General features: G+C 43.9%; 1 long non-coding RNA gene across 2 annotated transcripts in view; it reads right to left on the bottom strand.

Annotated features, from left to right (window-relative positions):
* Nucleotides 1-15,749, bottom strand: part of LOC307181483 — a 575,226-nt gene that overhangs the window by 231,223 nt on the left and 328,254 nt on the right. For both annotated transcript variants that reach the window (XR_013826874.1, XR_013826875.1), the window contains exon 3: nucleotides 14,083-14,160. This is a non-coding gene — a long non-coding RNA (uncharacterized lncRNA). The remainder of the gene's footprint in view (nucleotides 1-14,082; nucleotides 14,161-15,749) is intronic.

Genomic DNA, 15,749 nt, shown 5'->3' with positions numbered 1-15,749 from the left:
AGTAATACACGGAATGTAAACTTGGCTACACAGGAACTGAATTACAGAACAGAACAGGGTCTCAAATTTAGAAAACCAACTTATGCTTGCTTAAGGGTAAAGGTGAGTTGGGGTGCTGCATAAAACCAGAGATTGAAATGAGCACAGATAAAGTTCCTTAAGCCAAATATGGAATAGACAAGAGCGACTCCTTGCTCAACGAAATGGACTCAACACCGCATATTAAACGCCTAAGAATGTACCTGACTAGTAAGTATCTTAAAACCTATGGATTGCTATGTCTCCGAAAGAGAATCAAGCATGTGTACAGGGGCATAAACGCAGCAGTGATAGGATTGGAGAGGTTCGGTGAGCAAATGAAGACCCTTTGAAGTCATATTGCATGGTACCCATTACACGGGTCTTAACTCTCCAGGTTTAAGGTATTCTTCCTTCAGCTAAAACATGCATGTGGAACCCAAGTATGATCAACCATGTGAACGGGAGACGTGTTCAAATATGTCTCAGTTTTCCTCCCCTGATACTCGGGTGCAACATTCCAGACGCTTTACTAACACTCTCCCCACTTGGAGATTCAGCGCCTTTAACCTCCTGTTTGGCCCAGTTTGCAATTTCTGCGGAAGATGAACAGGAATAGCGAGAACCAATGAGAGACTAGCTGGAGGTGTCTGGACGGGCAAATTTAACTCTCATTTCCCACCAGGAAGAGGAAATAACCAAAGGCTCAGCGTGCCGTGCCGGAACCAGATTAGGGCCTGAAGCCATCCTGCGGTGTTGCGGCCAGGTCACAAGAAAGCGAGTTGAAGAAAGGAGCTCAGGGGCACTGTAATTCACAAACCTGCAGAGTTATAAATGACAGCTATCGTCCAAAAATAGACTGAAGTAAGGCTGCCAAGAGGACTTGAAAGCGGGGCAGAATTGCAGGAAACCGATTTCAGGAGGTAGACTGGAATTGCATTGAAAGCATAGGAAAAGAGGCAGAACGTCCACAATGATGCACTTGGCCAAAAAGGGCGTATGCGTTTTTTCCTGAATATATTCAGGAAAAAACGCATACGCCCTTTTTGGCCAACCAAGCAAGCTTGCAAAGGAAATCTGCACTACAATGAAGTCTCACTTCCCCCCGGTCAAAAGGGCCATCTGAAAAAAGTGTAAAATCCAGAAAGGCAACAGGCCATTGAGAACTGGGAGCCTTGTTATGCTGATGGGCGGGATGTAAATTGCCAACAGACACTTGGGAGAAGTGTATGGTGTTTCCTGAAACATCTAAAAAACAAAGCAACAGAGCCTAGGGCACTTCCACTTATGGTCCTATAGCTTAGGGAAATTAAAATAAAAAAGACACAGCCACCCTAAAGTTTGGGACGCCTCTGTTTACAAGAACCTCGTTTACAGTACAAGTTCAACATCGCAGAAAGTGAAAAATGGATAAAGAAGTTGTGGTATTTACTTACAAAGCAATATCACTCAGCAATGAAATCTGTGTCATCAGGCCCGGAGCAGCACAATGAGTGGATTCAGGTATGATGATTCTAACTGAAATAAGTCACACAGAAAAAGAAACATCATAAGATATCAGTACTACACGGAATGGAAACTTGGCTACACAGGAACTGAATTACAGAACAGAACAGGGTCTCAAATTTAGAAAACCAACTTATGCTTGCTTAAGGGTAAAGGTGAGTTGGGGTGCTGCATAAAACCAGAGATTGAAATGAGCACAGATAAAGTTCCTTAAGCCAAATATGGAATAGACAAGAGCTACTCCTTGCTCAACGAAATGGACTCAACACCCCATATTAAACGCCTAAGAATGTACCTGACTAGTAAGTATCTTAAAACCTATGGATTGCTATGTCTCCGAAAGAGAATCAAGCATGTGTACAGGGGCATAAACGCAGCAGTGATAGGATTAGAGAGGTGCGGTGAGCAAATGAAGACCCTTTGAAGTCATATTGCATGGTACCCATTCCACGGGTTTCAACTACCCAGGTTTAAGGTATTCTTCCTTCAGCTAAAACGTGCATGTGGAACCTAGAGTATGATCAACCATGTGATCGGGAGACGTGTTCAAATATGTCTCAGTTTTCCTCCCCTTGTACTCGGGTGCAACATTCCAGACGCTTTACTAACACTCTCCCCACTTGGAGAGTCAGTCCCTTTAACCTCCTGTTTGGCCCAGTTTGCAATTTCTGTGGAAGATGAACAGGAATAGCGAGAACCAATGAGAGGCTAGCTGGAGGTGTCTGGACGGGCAAATTTAACTCTCATTTCCCACCAGGAAGAGGAATTAACCAAAGGCTCAGCATGCAGGGCCGGAACCAGATTAGGGCCTGAAGCCATCCTGCGGTGTTGCGGCCAGGTCACAAGAAAGTGAGTTGAAGAAAGGAGCTCAGGGGCACTGTAATTCACAAACCTGCAGAGTTATAAATGACAGCTATCGTCCAAAAATAGACTGAAGTAAGGCTGCCAAGAGGACTTGAAAGCGGGGCAGAATTGCAGGAAACCGATTTCAGGAGGTAGACTGGAATTGCATTGAAAGCATAGGAAAAGAGGCAGAACGTCCACAATGATGCACTTGGCCAAAAAGGGCGTATGCGTTTTTTCCTGAATATATTCAGGAAAAAACGCATACGCTCTTTTTGGCCAACCAAGCAAGCTTGCAAAGGAAATCTGCACTACATTGAAGTCTCACTTCCCCCCGGTCAAAAGGGCCATCTGAAAAAAGTGTAAAATCCAGAAAGGCAACAGGCCATTGAGAACTGGGAGCCTTGTTATGCTGATGGGCGGGATGTAAATTGCCAACAGACACTTGGGAGAAGTGTATGGTGTTTCCTGAAACATCTAAAAAACAAAGCAACAGAGCCTAGGGCACTTCCACTTATGGTCCTATAGCTTAGGGAAATTAAAATCAAAAAGACACAGCCACCCCAAAGTTTGGAACGGCTCTGTTTACAAGAACCTCGTTTACAGTACAAGTTCAACATCGCAGAAAGTGAAAAATGGATAAAGAAGTTGTGGTATTTACTTACAAAGCAATATCACTCAGCAATGAAATCTGTGTCATCAGGCCCTTAGCAGCACAATGAGTGGATTCAGGTATGATGATTCTAACTGAAATAAGTCACACAGAAAAAGAAACATCGTAAGATATCAGTAATACACGGAATGTAAACTTGGCTACACAGGAACTGAATTACAGAACAGAACAGGGTCTCAAATTTAGAAAACCAACTTATTCTTGCTTAAGGGTAAATGTGAGTTGGGGTGCTGCATAAAAACAGAGATTGAAATGAGCACAGATAAAGTTCCTTAAGTCAAATATGGAATAGACAAGAGCTACTCCTTGCTCAACGAAATGGACTCAACACCGCATATTAAACGCCTAAGAATGTACCTGACTAGTAAGTATCTTAAAACCTATGGATTGCTATGTCTCCGAAAGAGAATCAAGCATGTGTACAGGGGCATAAACGCAGCAGTGATAGGATTGGAGAGGTTCGGTGAGCAAATGAAGACCCTTTGAAGTCATATTGCATGGTACCCATTGCACGGGTTTCAACTACCCAGGTTTAAGGTATTCTTCCTTCAGCTAAAACATGCATGTGGAACCTAGAGTATGATCAACCATGTGATCGGGAGACGTGTTCAAATATGTCTCAGTTTTCCTCCCCTGGTACTCGGGTGCAACATCCCAGACGCTTTACTAACACTCTCCCCACTTGGAGAGTCAGTCCCTTTAACCTCCTGTTTGGCCCAGTTTGCAATTTCTGCGGAAGATGAACAGGAATAGCGAGAACCAATGAGAGACTAGCTGGAGGTGTCTGGACGGGCAAATTTAACTCTCATTTCCCACCAGGAAGAGGAAATAACCAAAGGCTCAGCGTGCCGTGCCGGAACCAGATTAGGGCCTGAAGCCATCCTGCAGTGTTGCGGCCAGGTCACAAGAAAGCGAGTTGAAGAAAGGAGCTCAGGGGCACTGTAATTCACAAACCTGCAGAGTTATAAATGACAGCTATCGTCCAAAAATAGACTGAAGTAAGGCTGCCAAGAGGACTTGAAAGCGGGGCAGAATTGCAGGAAACCGATTTCAGGAGGTAGACTGGAATTGCATTGAAAGCATAGGAAAAGAGGCAGAACGTCCACAATGATGCACTTGGCCAAAAAGGGCGTATGCGTTTTTTCCTGAATATATTCAAGAAAAAACGCATACGCCCTTTTTGGCCAACCAAGCAAGCTTGCAAAGGAAATCTGCACTACAGTGAAGTCTCACTTCCCCCCGGTCAAAAGGGCCATCTGAAAAAAGTGTAAAATCCAGAAAGGCAGGACAGGCCATGGAGAACTGGGAGCCTTGTTATGCTGATGGGCGGGATGTAAATTGCCAACAACCACTTGGGAGAAGTGTATGGTGTTTCCTGAAACATCTAAAAAACAAAGCAACAGAACCTAGGGCACTTCCACTTATGGTCCTATAGCTTAGGGAAATTAAAATCAAAAAGACACAGCCACCCCAAAGTTTGGAACGGCTCTGTTTACAAGAACCTCGTTTACAGTACAAGTTCAACATCGCAGAAAGTGAAAAATGGATAAAGAAGTTGTGGTATTTACTTACAAAGCAATATCACTCAGCAATGAAAGCTGTGTCATCAGGCCCTTAGCAGCACAATGAGTGGATTCAGGTATGATGATTCTAACTGAAGTAAGTCACACAGAAAAAGAAACATCATAAGATATCAGTAATACACGGAATGTAAACTTGGCTACACAGGAACTGAATTACAGAACAGAACAGGGTCTCAAATTTAGAAAACCAACTTATGCTTGCTTAAGGGTAAAGGTGAGTTGGGGTGCTGCATAAAACCAGAGATTGAAATGAGCACAGATAAAGTTCCTTAAGCCAAATATGGAATAGACAAGAGCGACTCCTTGCTCAACGAAATGGACTCAACACCGCATATTAAACGCCTAAGAATGTACCTGACTAGTAAGTATCTTAAAACCTATGGATTGCTATGTCTCCGAAAGAGAATCAAGCATGTGTACAGGGGCATAAACGCAGCAGTGATAGGATTGGAGAGGTTCGGTGAGCAAATGAAGACCCTTTGAAGTCATATTGCATGGTACCCATTACACGGGTCTTAACTCTCCAGGTTTAAGGTATTCTTCCTTCAGCTAAAACATGCATGTGGAACCCAAGTATGATCAACCATGTGAACGGGAGACGTGTTCAAATATGTCTCAGTTTTCCTCCCCTGGTACTCGGGTGCAACATTCCAGACGCTTTACTAACACTCTCCCCACTTGGAGATTCAGCGCCTTTAACCTCCTGTTTGGCCCAGTTTGCAATTTCTGCGGAAGATGAACAGGAATAGCGAGAACCAATGAGAGACTAGCTGGAGGTGTCTGGACGGGCAAATTTAACTCTCATTTCCCACCAGGAAGAGGAAATAACCAAAGGCTCAGCGTGCCGTGCCGGAACCAGATTAGGGCCTGAAGCCATCCTGCGGTGTTGCGGCCAGGTCACAAGAAAGCGAGTTGAAGAAAGGAGCTCAGGGGCACTGTAATTCACAAACCTGCAGAGTTATAAATGACAGCTATCGTCCAAAAATAGACTGAAGTAAGGCTGCCAAGAGGACTTGAAAGCGGGGCAGAATTGCAGGAAACCGATTTCAGGAGGTAGACTGGAATTGCATTGAAAGCATAGGAAAAGAGGCAGAACGTCCACAATGATGCACTTGGCCAAAAAGGGCGTATGCGTTTTTTCCTGAATATATTCAGGAAAAAACGCATACGCCCTTTTTGGCCAACCAAGCAAGCTTGCAAAGGAAATCTGCACTACAATGAAGTCTCACTTCCCCCCGGTCAAAAGGGCCATCTGAAAAAAGTGTAAAATCCAGAAAGGCAACAGGCCATTGAGAACTGGGAGCCTTGTTATGCTGATGGGCGGGATGTAAATTGCCAACAGACACTTGGGAGAAGTGTATGGTGTTTCCTGAAACATCTAAAAAACAAAGCAACAGAGCCTAGGGCACTTCCACTTATGGTCCTATAGCTTAGGGAAATTAAAATAAAAAAGACACAGCCACCCTAAAGTTTGGGACGCCTCTGTTTACAAGAACCTCGTTTACAGTACAAGTTCAACATCGCAGAAAGTGAAAAATGGATAAAGAAGTTGTGGTATTTACTTACAAAGCAATATCACTCAGCAATGAAATCTGTGTCATCAGGCCCGGAGCAGCACAATGAGTGGATTCAGGTATGATGATTCTAACTGAAATAAGTCACACAGAAAAAGAAACATCATAAGATATCAGTACTACACGGAATGGAAACTTGGCTACACAGGAACTGAATTACAGAACAGAACAGGGTCTCAAATTTAGAAAACCAACTTATGCTTGCTTAAGGGTAAAGGTGAGTTGGGGTGCTGCATAAAACCAGAGATTGAAATGAGCACAGATAAAGTTCCTTAAGCCAAATATGGAATAGACAAGAGCTACTCCTTGCTCAACGAAATGGACTCAACACCCCATATTAAACGCCTAAGAATGTACCTGACTAGTAAGTATCTTAAAACCTATGGATTGCTATGTCTCCGAAAGAGAATCAAGCATGTGTACAGGGGCATAAACGCAGCAGTGATAGGATTAGAGAGGTGCGGTGAGCAAATGAAGACCCTTTGAAGTCATATTGCATGGTACCCATTCCACGGGTTTCAACTACCCAGGTTTAAGGTATTCTTCCTTCAGCTAAAACGTGCATGTGGAACCTAGAGTATGATCAACCATGTGATCGGGAGACGTGTTCAAATATGTCTCAGTTTTCCTCCCCTTGTACTCGGGTGCAACATTCCAGACGCTTTACTAACACTCTCCCCACTTGGAGAGTCAGTCCCTTTAACCTCCTGTTTGGCCCAGTTTGCAATTTCTGTGGAAGATGAACAGGAATAGCGAGAACCAATGAGAGGCTAGCTGGAGGTGTCTGGACGGGCAAATTTAACTCTCATTTCCCACCAGGAAGAGGAATTAACCAAAGGCTCAGCATGCAGGGCCGGAACCAGATTAGGGCCTGAAGCCATCCTGCGGTGTTGCGGCCAGGTCACAAGAAAGTGAGTTGAAGAAAGGAGCTCAGGGGCACTGTAATTCACAAACCTGCAGAGTTATAAATGACAGCTATCGTCCAAAAATAGACTGAAGTAAGGCTGCCAAGAGGACTTGAAAGCGGGGCAGAATTGCAGGAAACCGATTTCAGGAGGTAGACTGGAATTGCATTGAAAGCATAGGAAAAGAGGCAGAACGTCCACAATGATGCACTTGGCCAAAAAGGGCGTATGCGTTTTTTCCTGAATATATTCAGGAAAAAACGCATACGCTCTTTTTGGCCAACCAAGCAAGCTTGCAAAGGAAATCTGCACTACATTGAAGTCTCACTTCCCCCCGGTCAAAAGGGCCATCTGAAAAAAGTGTAAAATCCAGAAAGGCAACAGGCCATTGAGAACTGGGAGCCTTGTTATGCTGATGGGCGGGATGTAAATTGCCAACAGACACTTGGGAGAAGTGTATGGTGTTTCCTGAAACATCTAAAAAACAAAGCAACAGAGCCTAGGGCACTTCCACTTATGGTCCTATAGCTTAGGGAAATTAAAATCAAAAAGACACAGCCACCCCAAAGTTTGGAACGGCTCTGTTTACAAGAACCTCGTTTACAGTACAAGTTCAACATCGCAGAAAGTGAAAAATGGATAAAGAAGTTGTGGTATTTACTTACAAAGCAATATCACTCAGCAATGAAATCTGTGTCATCAGGCCCTTAGCAGCACAATGAGTGGATTCAGGTATGATGATTCTAACTGAAATAAGTCACACAGAAAAAGAAACATCGTAAGATATCAGTAATACACGGAATGTAAACTTGGCTACACAGGAACTGAATTACAGAACAGAACAGGGTCTCAAATTTAGAAAACCAACTTATTCTTGCTTAAGGGTAAATGTGAGTTGGGGTGCTGCATAAAAACAGAGATTGAAATGAGCACAGATAAAGTTCCTTAAGTCAAATATGGAATAGACAAGAGCTACTCCTTGCTCAACGAAATGGACTCAACACCGCATATTAAACGCCTAAGAATGTACCTGACTAGTAAGTATCTTAAAACCTATGGATTGCTATGTCTCCGAAAGAGAATCAAGCATGTGTACAGGGGCATAAACGCAGCAGTGATAGGATTGGAGAGGTTCGGTGAGCAAATGAAGACCCTTTGAAGTCATATTGCATGGTACCCATTGCACGGGTTTCAACTACCCAGGTTTAAGGTATTCTTCCTTCAGCTAAAACATGCATGTGGAACCTAGAGTATGATCAACCATGTGATCGGGAGACGTGTTCAAATATGTCTCAGTTTTCCTCCCCTGGTACTCGGGTGCAACATCCCAGACGCTTTACTAACACTCTCCCCACTTGGAGAGTCAGTCCCTTTAACCTCCTGTTTGGCCCAGTTTGCAATTTCTGCGGAAGATGAACAGGAATAGCGAGAACCAATGAGAGACTAGCTGGAGGTGTCTGGACGGGCAAATTTAACTCTCATTTCCCACCAGGAAGAGGAAATAACCAAAGGCTCAGCGTGCCGTGCCGGAACCAGATTAGGGCCTGAAGCCATCCTGCAGTGTTGCGGCCACGTCACAAGAAAGCGAGTTGAAGAAAGGAGCTCAGGGGCACTGTAATTCACAAACCTGCAGAGTTATAAATGACAGCTATCGTCCAAAAATAGACTGAAGTAAGGCTGCCAAGAGGACTTGAAAGCGGGGCAGAATTGCAGGAAACCGATTTCAGGAGGTAGACTGGAATTGCATTGAAAGCATAGGAAAAGAGGCAGAACGTCCACAATGATGCACTTGGCCAAAAAGGGCGTATGCGTTTTTTCCTGAATATATTCAGGAAAAAACGCATACGCCCTTTTTGGCCAACCAAGCAAGCTTGCAAAGGAAATCTGCACTACAGTGAAGTCTCACTTCCCCCCGGTCAAAAGGGCCATCTGAAAAAAGTGTAAAATCCAGAAAGGCAGGACAGGCCATGGAGAACTGGGAGCCTTGTTATGCTGATGGGCAGGATGTAAATTGCCAACAACCACTTGGGAGAAGTGTATGGTGTTTCCTGAAACATCTAAAAAACAAAGCAACAGAACCTAGGGCACTTCCACTTATGGTCCTATAGCTTAGGGAAATTAAAATCAAAAAGACACAGCCACCCCAAAGTTTGGAACGGCTCTGTTTACAAGAACCTCGTTTACAGTACAAGTTCAACATCGCAGAAAGTGAAAAATGGATAAAGAAGTTGTGGTATTTACTTACAAAGCAATATCACTCAGCAATGAAAGCTGTGTCATCAGGCCCTTAGCAGCACAATGAGTGGATTCAGGTATGATGATTCTAACTGAAGTAAGTCACACAGAAAAAGAAACATCATAAGATATCAGTAATACACGGAATGTAAACTTGGCTACACAGGAACTGAATTACAGAACAGAACAGGGTCTCAAATTTAGAAAACCAACTTATGCTTGCTTAAGGGTAAAGGTGAGTTGGGGTGCTGCATAAAACCAGAGATTGAAATGAGCACAGATAAAGTTCCTTAAGCCAAATATGGAATAGACAAGAGCGACTCCTTGCTCAACGAAATGGACTCAACACCGCATATTAAACGCCTAAGAATGTACCTGACTAGTAAGTATCTTAAAACCTATGGATTGCTATGTCTCCAAAAGAGAATCAAGCATGTGTACAGGGGCATAAACGCAGCAGTGATAGGATTGGAGAGGTTCGGTGAGCAAATGAAGACCCTTTGAAGTCATATTGCATGGTACCCATTACACGGGTCTTAACTCTCCAGGTTTAAGGTATTCTTCCTTCAGCTAAAACATGCATGTGGAACCCAAGTATGATCAACCATGTGAACGGGAGACGTGTTCAAATATGTCTCAGTTTTCCTCCCCTGGTACTCGGGTGCAACATTCCAGACGCTTTACTAACACTCTCCCCACTTGGAGATTCAGCGCCTTTAACCTCCTGTTTGGCCCAGTTTGCAATTTCTGCGGAAGATGAACAGGAATAGCGAGAACCAATGAGAGACTAGCTGGAGGTGTCTGGACGGGCAAATTTAACTCTCATTTCCCACCAGGAAGAGGAAATAACCAAAGGCTCAGCGTGCCGTGCCGGAACCAGATTAGGGCCTGAAGCCATCCTGCGGTGTTGCGGCCAGGTCACAAGAAAGCGAGTTGAAGAAAGGAGCTCAGGGGCACTGTAATTCACAAACCTGCAGAGTTATAAATGACAGCTATCGTCCAAAAATAGACTGAAGTAAGGCTGCCAAGAGGACTTGAAAGCGGGGCAGAATTGCAGGAAACCGATTTCAGGAGGTAGACTGGAATTGCATTGAAAGCATAGGAAAAGAGGCAGAACGTCCACAATGATGCACTTGGCCAAAAAGGGCGTATGCGTTTTTTCCTGAATATATTCAGGAAAAAACGCATACGCCCTTTTTGGCCAACCAAGCAAGCTTGCAAAGGAAATCTGCACTACAATGAAGTCTCACTTCCCCCCGGTCAAAAGGGCCATCTGAAAAAAGTGTAAAATCCAGAAAGGCAACAGGCCATTGAGAACTGGGAACCTTGTTATGCTGATGGGCGGGATGTAAATTGCCAACAGACACTTGGGAGAAGTGTATGGTGTTTCCTGAAACATCTAAAAAACAAAGCAACAGAGCCTAGGGCACTTCCACTTATGGTCCTATAGCTTAGGGAAATTAAAATAAAAAAGACACAGCCACCCTAAAGTTTGGGACGCCTCTGTTTACAAGAACCTCGTTTACAGTACAAGTTCAACATCGCAGAAAGTGAAAAATGGATAAAGAAGTTGTGGTATTTACTTACAAAGCAATATCACTCAGCAATGAAATCTGTGTCATCAGGCCCGGAGCAGCACAATGAGTGGATTCAGGTATGATGATTCTAACTGAAATAAGTCACACAGAAAAAGAAACATCATAAGATATCAGTACTACACGGAATGGAAACTTGGCTACACAGGAACTGAATTACAGAACAGAACAGGGTCTCAAATTTAGAAAACCAACTTATGCTTGCTTAAGGGTAAAGGTGAGTTGGGGTGCTGCATAAAACCAGAGATTGAAATGAGCACAGATAAAGTTCCTTAAGCCAAATATGGAATAGACAAGAGCTACTCCTTGCTCAACGAAATGGACTCAACACCCCATATTAAACGCCTAAGAATGTACCTGACTAGTAAGTATCTTAAAACCTATGGATTGCTATGTCTCCGAAAGAGAATCAAGCATGTGTACAGGGGCATAAACGCAGCAGTGATAGGATTAGAGAGGTGCGGTGAGCAAATGAAGACCCTTTGAAGTCATATTGCATGGTACCCATTCCACGGGTTTCAACTACCCAGGTTTAAGGTATTCTTCCTTCAGCTAAAACGTGCATGTGGAACCTAGAGTATGATCAACCATGTGATCGGGAGACGTGTTCAAATATGTCTCAGTTTTCCTCCCCTTGTACTCGGGTGCAACATTCCAGACGCTTTACTAACACTCTCCCCACTTGGAGAGTCAGTCCCTTTAACCTCCTGTTTGGCCCAGTTTGCAATTTCTGTGGAAGATGAACAGGAATAGCGAGAACCAATGAGAGGCTAGCTGGAGGTGTCTGGACGGGCAAATTTAACTCTCATTTCCCACCAGGAAGAGGAATTAACCAAAGGCTCAGCATGCAGGGCCGGAACCAGATTAGGGCCTGAAGCCATCCTGCGGTGTTGCGGCCAGGTCACAAGAAAGTGAGTTGAAGAAAGGAGCTCAGGGGCACTGTAATTCACAAACCTGCAGAGTTATAAATGACAGCTATCGTCCAAAAATAGACTGAAGTAAGGCTGCCAAGAGGACTTGAAAGCGGGGCAGAATTGCAGGAAACCGATTTCAGGAGGTAGACTGGAATTGCATTGAAAGCATAGGAAAAGAGGCAGAACGTCCACAATGATGCACTTGGCCAAAAAGGGCGTATGCGTTTTTTCCTGAATATATTCAGGAAAAAACGCATACGCTCTTTTTGGCCAACCAAGCAAGCTTGCAAAGGAAATCTGCACTACATTGAAGTCTCACTTCCCCCCGGTCAAAAGGGCCATCTGAAAAAAGTGTAAAATCCAGAAAGGCAACAGGCCATTGAGAACTGGGAGCCTTGTTATGCTGATGGGCGGGATGTAAATTGCCAACAGACACTTGGGAGAAGTGTATGGTGTTTCCTGAAACATCTAAAAAACAAAGCAACAGAGCCTAGGGCACTTCCACTTATGGTCCTATAGCTTAGGGAAATTAAAATCAAAAAGACACAGCCACCCCAAAGTTTGGAACGGCTCTGTTTACAAGAACCTCGTTTACAGTACAAGTTCAACATCGCAGAAAGTGAAAAATGGATAAAGAAGTTGTGGTATTTACTTACAAAGCAATATCACTCAGCAATGAAATCTGTGTCATCAGGCCCTTAGCAGCACAATGAGTGGATTCAGGTATGATGATTCTAACTGAAATAAGTCACACAGAAAAAGAAACATCGTAAGATATCAGTAATACACGGAATGTAAACTTGGCTACACAGGAACTGAATTACAGAACAGAACAGGGTCTCAAATTTAGAAAACCAACTTATTCTTGCTTAAGGGTAAATGTGAGTTGGGGTGCTGCATAAAAACAGAGATTGAAATGAGCACAGATAAAGTTCCTTAAGTCAAATATGGAATAGACAAGAGCTACTCCTTGCTCAACGAAATGGACTCAACACCGCATATTAAACGCCTAAGAATGTACCTGACTAGTAAGTATCTTAAAACCTATGGATTGCTATGTCTCCGAAAGAGAATCAAGCATGTGTACAGGGGCATAAACGCAGCAGTGATAGGATTGGAGAGGTTCGGTGAGCAAATGAAGACCCTTTGAAGTCATATTGCATGGTACCCATTGCACGGGTTTCAACTACCCAGGTTTAAGGTATTCTTCCTTCAGCTAAAACATGCATGTGGAACCTAGAGTATGATCAACCATGTGATCGGGAGACGTGTTCAAATATGTCTCAGTTTTCCTCCCCTGGTACTCGGGTGCAACATCCCAGACGCTTTACTAACACTCTCCCCACTTGGAGAGTCAGTCCCTTTAACCTCCTGTTTGGCCCAGTTTGCAATTTCTGCGGAAGATGAACAGGAATAGCGAGAACCAATGAGAGACTAGCTGGAGGTGTCTGGACGGGCAAATTTAACTCTCATTTCCCACCAGGAAGAGGAAATAACCAAAGGCTCAGCGTGCCGTGCCGGAACCAGATTAGGGCCTGAAGCCATCCTGCAGTGTTGCGGCCAGGTCACAAGAAAGCGAGTTGAAGAAAGGAGCTCAGGGGCACTGTAATTCACAAACCTGCAGAGTTATAAATGACAGCTATCGTCCAAAAATAGACTGAAGTAAGGCTGCCAAGAGGACTTGAAAGCGGGGCAGAATTGCAGGAAACCGATTTCAGGAGGTAGACTGGAATTGCATTGAAAGCATAGGAAAAGAGGCAGAACGTCCACAATGATGCACTTGGCCAAAAAGGGCGTATGCGTTTTTTCCTGAATATATTCAGGAAAAAACGCATACGCCCTTTTTGGCCAACCAAGCAAGCTTGCAAAGGAAATCTGCACTACAGTGAAGTCTCACTTCCCCCCGGTCAAAAGGGCCATCTGAAAAAAGTGTAAAATCCAGAAAGGCAGGACAGGCCATGGAGAACTGGGAGCCTTGTTATGCTGATGGGCGGGATGTAAATTGCCAACAACCACTTGGGAGAAGTGTATGGTGTTTCCTGAAACATCTAAAAAACAAAGCAACAGAACCTAGGGCACTTCCACTTATGGTCCTATAGCTTAGGGAAATTAAAATCAAAAAGACACAGCCACCCCAAAGTTTGGAACGGCTCTGTTTACAAGAACCTCGTTTACAGTACAAGTTCAACATCGCAGAAAGTGAAAAATGGATAAAGAAGTTGTGGTATTTACTTACAAAGCAATATCACTCAGCAATGAAATCTGTGTGATCAGGCCCTTAGCAGCACAATGAGTGGATTCAGGTATGATGATTCTAACTGAAGTAAGTCACACAGAAAAAGAAACATCATAAGATATCAGTAATACACGGAATGTAAACTTGGCTACACAGGAACTGAATTACAGAACAGAACATGGTCTCAAATTTAGAAAACCAACTTATGCTTGCTTAAGGGTAAAGGTGAGTTGGGGTGCTGCATAAAACCAGAGATTGAAATGAGCACAGATAAAGTTCCTTAAGCCAAATATGGAATAGACAAGAGCTACTCCTTGCTCAACGAAATGGAGTCAACACCGCATATTAAACGCCTAAGAATGTACCTGACTAGTAAGTATCTTAAAACCTATGGATTGCTATGTCTCCGAAAGAGAATCAAGCATGTGTACAGGGGCATAAACGCAGCAGTGATAGGATTGGAGAGGTTCGGTGAGCAAATGAAGACCCTTTGAAGTCATATTGCATGGTACCCATTCCACGGGTCTTAACTCTCCAGGTTTAAGGTATTCTTCCTTCAGCTAAAACATGCATGTGGAACCCAAGTATGATCAACCATGTGAACGGGAGACGTGTTCAAATATGTCTCAGTTTTCCTCCCCTGGTACTCGGGTGCAACATTCCAGACGCTTTACTAACACTCTCCCCACTTGGAGAGTCAGCGCCTTTAACCTCCTGTTTGGCCCAGTTTGCAATTTCTGCGGAAGATGAACAGGAATAGCGAGAACCAATGAGAGACTAGCTGGAGGTGTCTGGACGGGCAAATTTAACTCTCATTTCCCACCAGGAAGTGGAAATAACCAAAGGCTCAGCATGCCGTGCCGGAACCAGATTAGGGCCTGAAGCCATCCTGCGGTGTTGCGGCCAGGTCACAAGAAAGCGAATTGAAGAAAGGAGCTCAGGGGCACTGTAATTCACAAACCTGCAGAGTTATAAATGACAGCTATCGTCCAAAAATAGACTGAAGTAAGGCTGCCAAGAGGACTTGAAAGCGGGGCAGAATTGCAGGAAACCGATTTCAGGCGGTAGACTGGAATTGCATTGAAAGCATAGGAAAAGAGGCAGAACGTCCACAATGATGCACTTGGCCAAAAAGGGCGTATGCGTTTTTTCCTGAATATATTCAGGAAAAAACGCATACGCCCTTTTTGGCCAACCAAGCAAGCTTGCAAAGGAAATCTGCACTACAATGAAGTCTCACTTCCCCCCGGTCAAAAGGGCCATCTTAAAAAAGTGTAAAATCCAGAAAGGCAACAGGCAATTGAGAACTGAGAGCCTTGTTATGCTGATGTGCGGGATGTAAATTGCCAACAGACACTTGGGAGAAGTGTATGGTGTTTCCTGAAACATCTAAAAAACAAAGCAACAGAGCCTAGGGCACTGCCACTTATGGTCCTATAGCCTAGGGAAATTAAAATCAAAAAGACACAGCCACCCCAAAGTTTGGGACGCGTCTGTTTACAAGAACCTCGTTTACAGTACAAGTTCAACATCGCAGAAAGTGAAAAATGGATAAAGAAGTTGTGGTATTCACTTACAAAGCAATATCACTCAACAATGAAATCTATGTCATCAGGCCCTTAGCAGCACAATGAGTGGATTCAGGTATGATGATTCTAACTGAAATA

The sequence above is a fragment of the Stenella coeruleoalba genome (genome assembly GCF_951394435.1).
Source record: "Stenella coeruleoalba genome assembly, contig: scaffold_163, whole genome shotgun sequence".
NCBI lineage: Eukaryota > Metazoa > Chordata > Mammalia > Artiodactyla > Delphinidae > Stenella > Stenella coeruleoalba.
The sequence above is the reverse complement of the archived record's forward strand: the minus strand, read 5'-3'. Positions and strand labels throughout refer to the sequence as shown.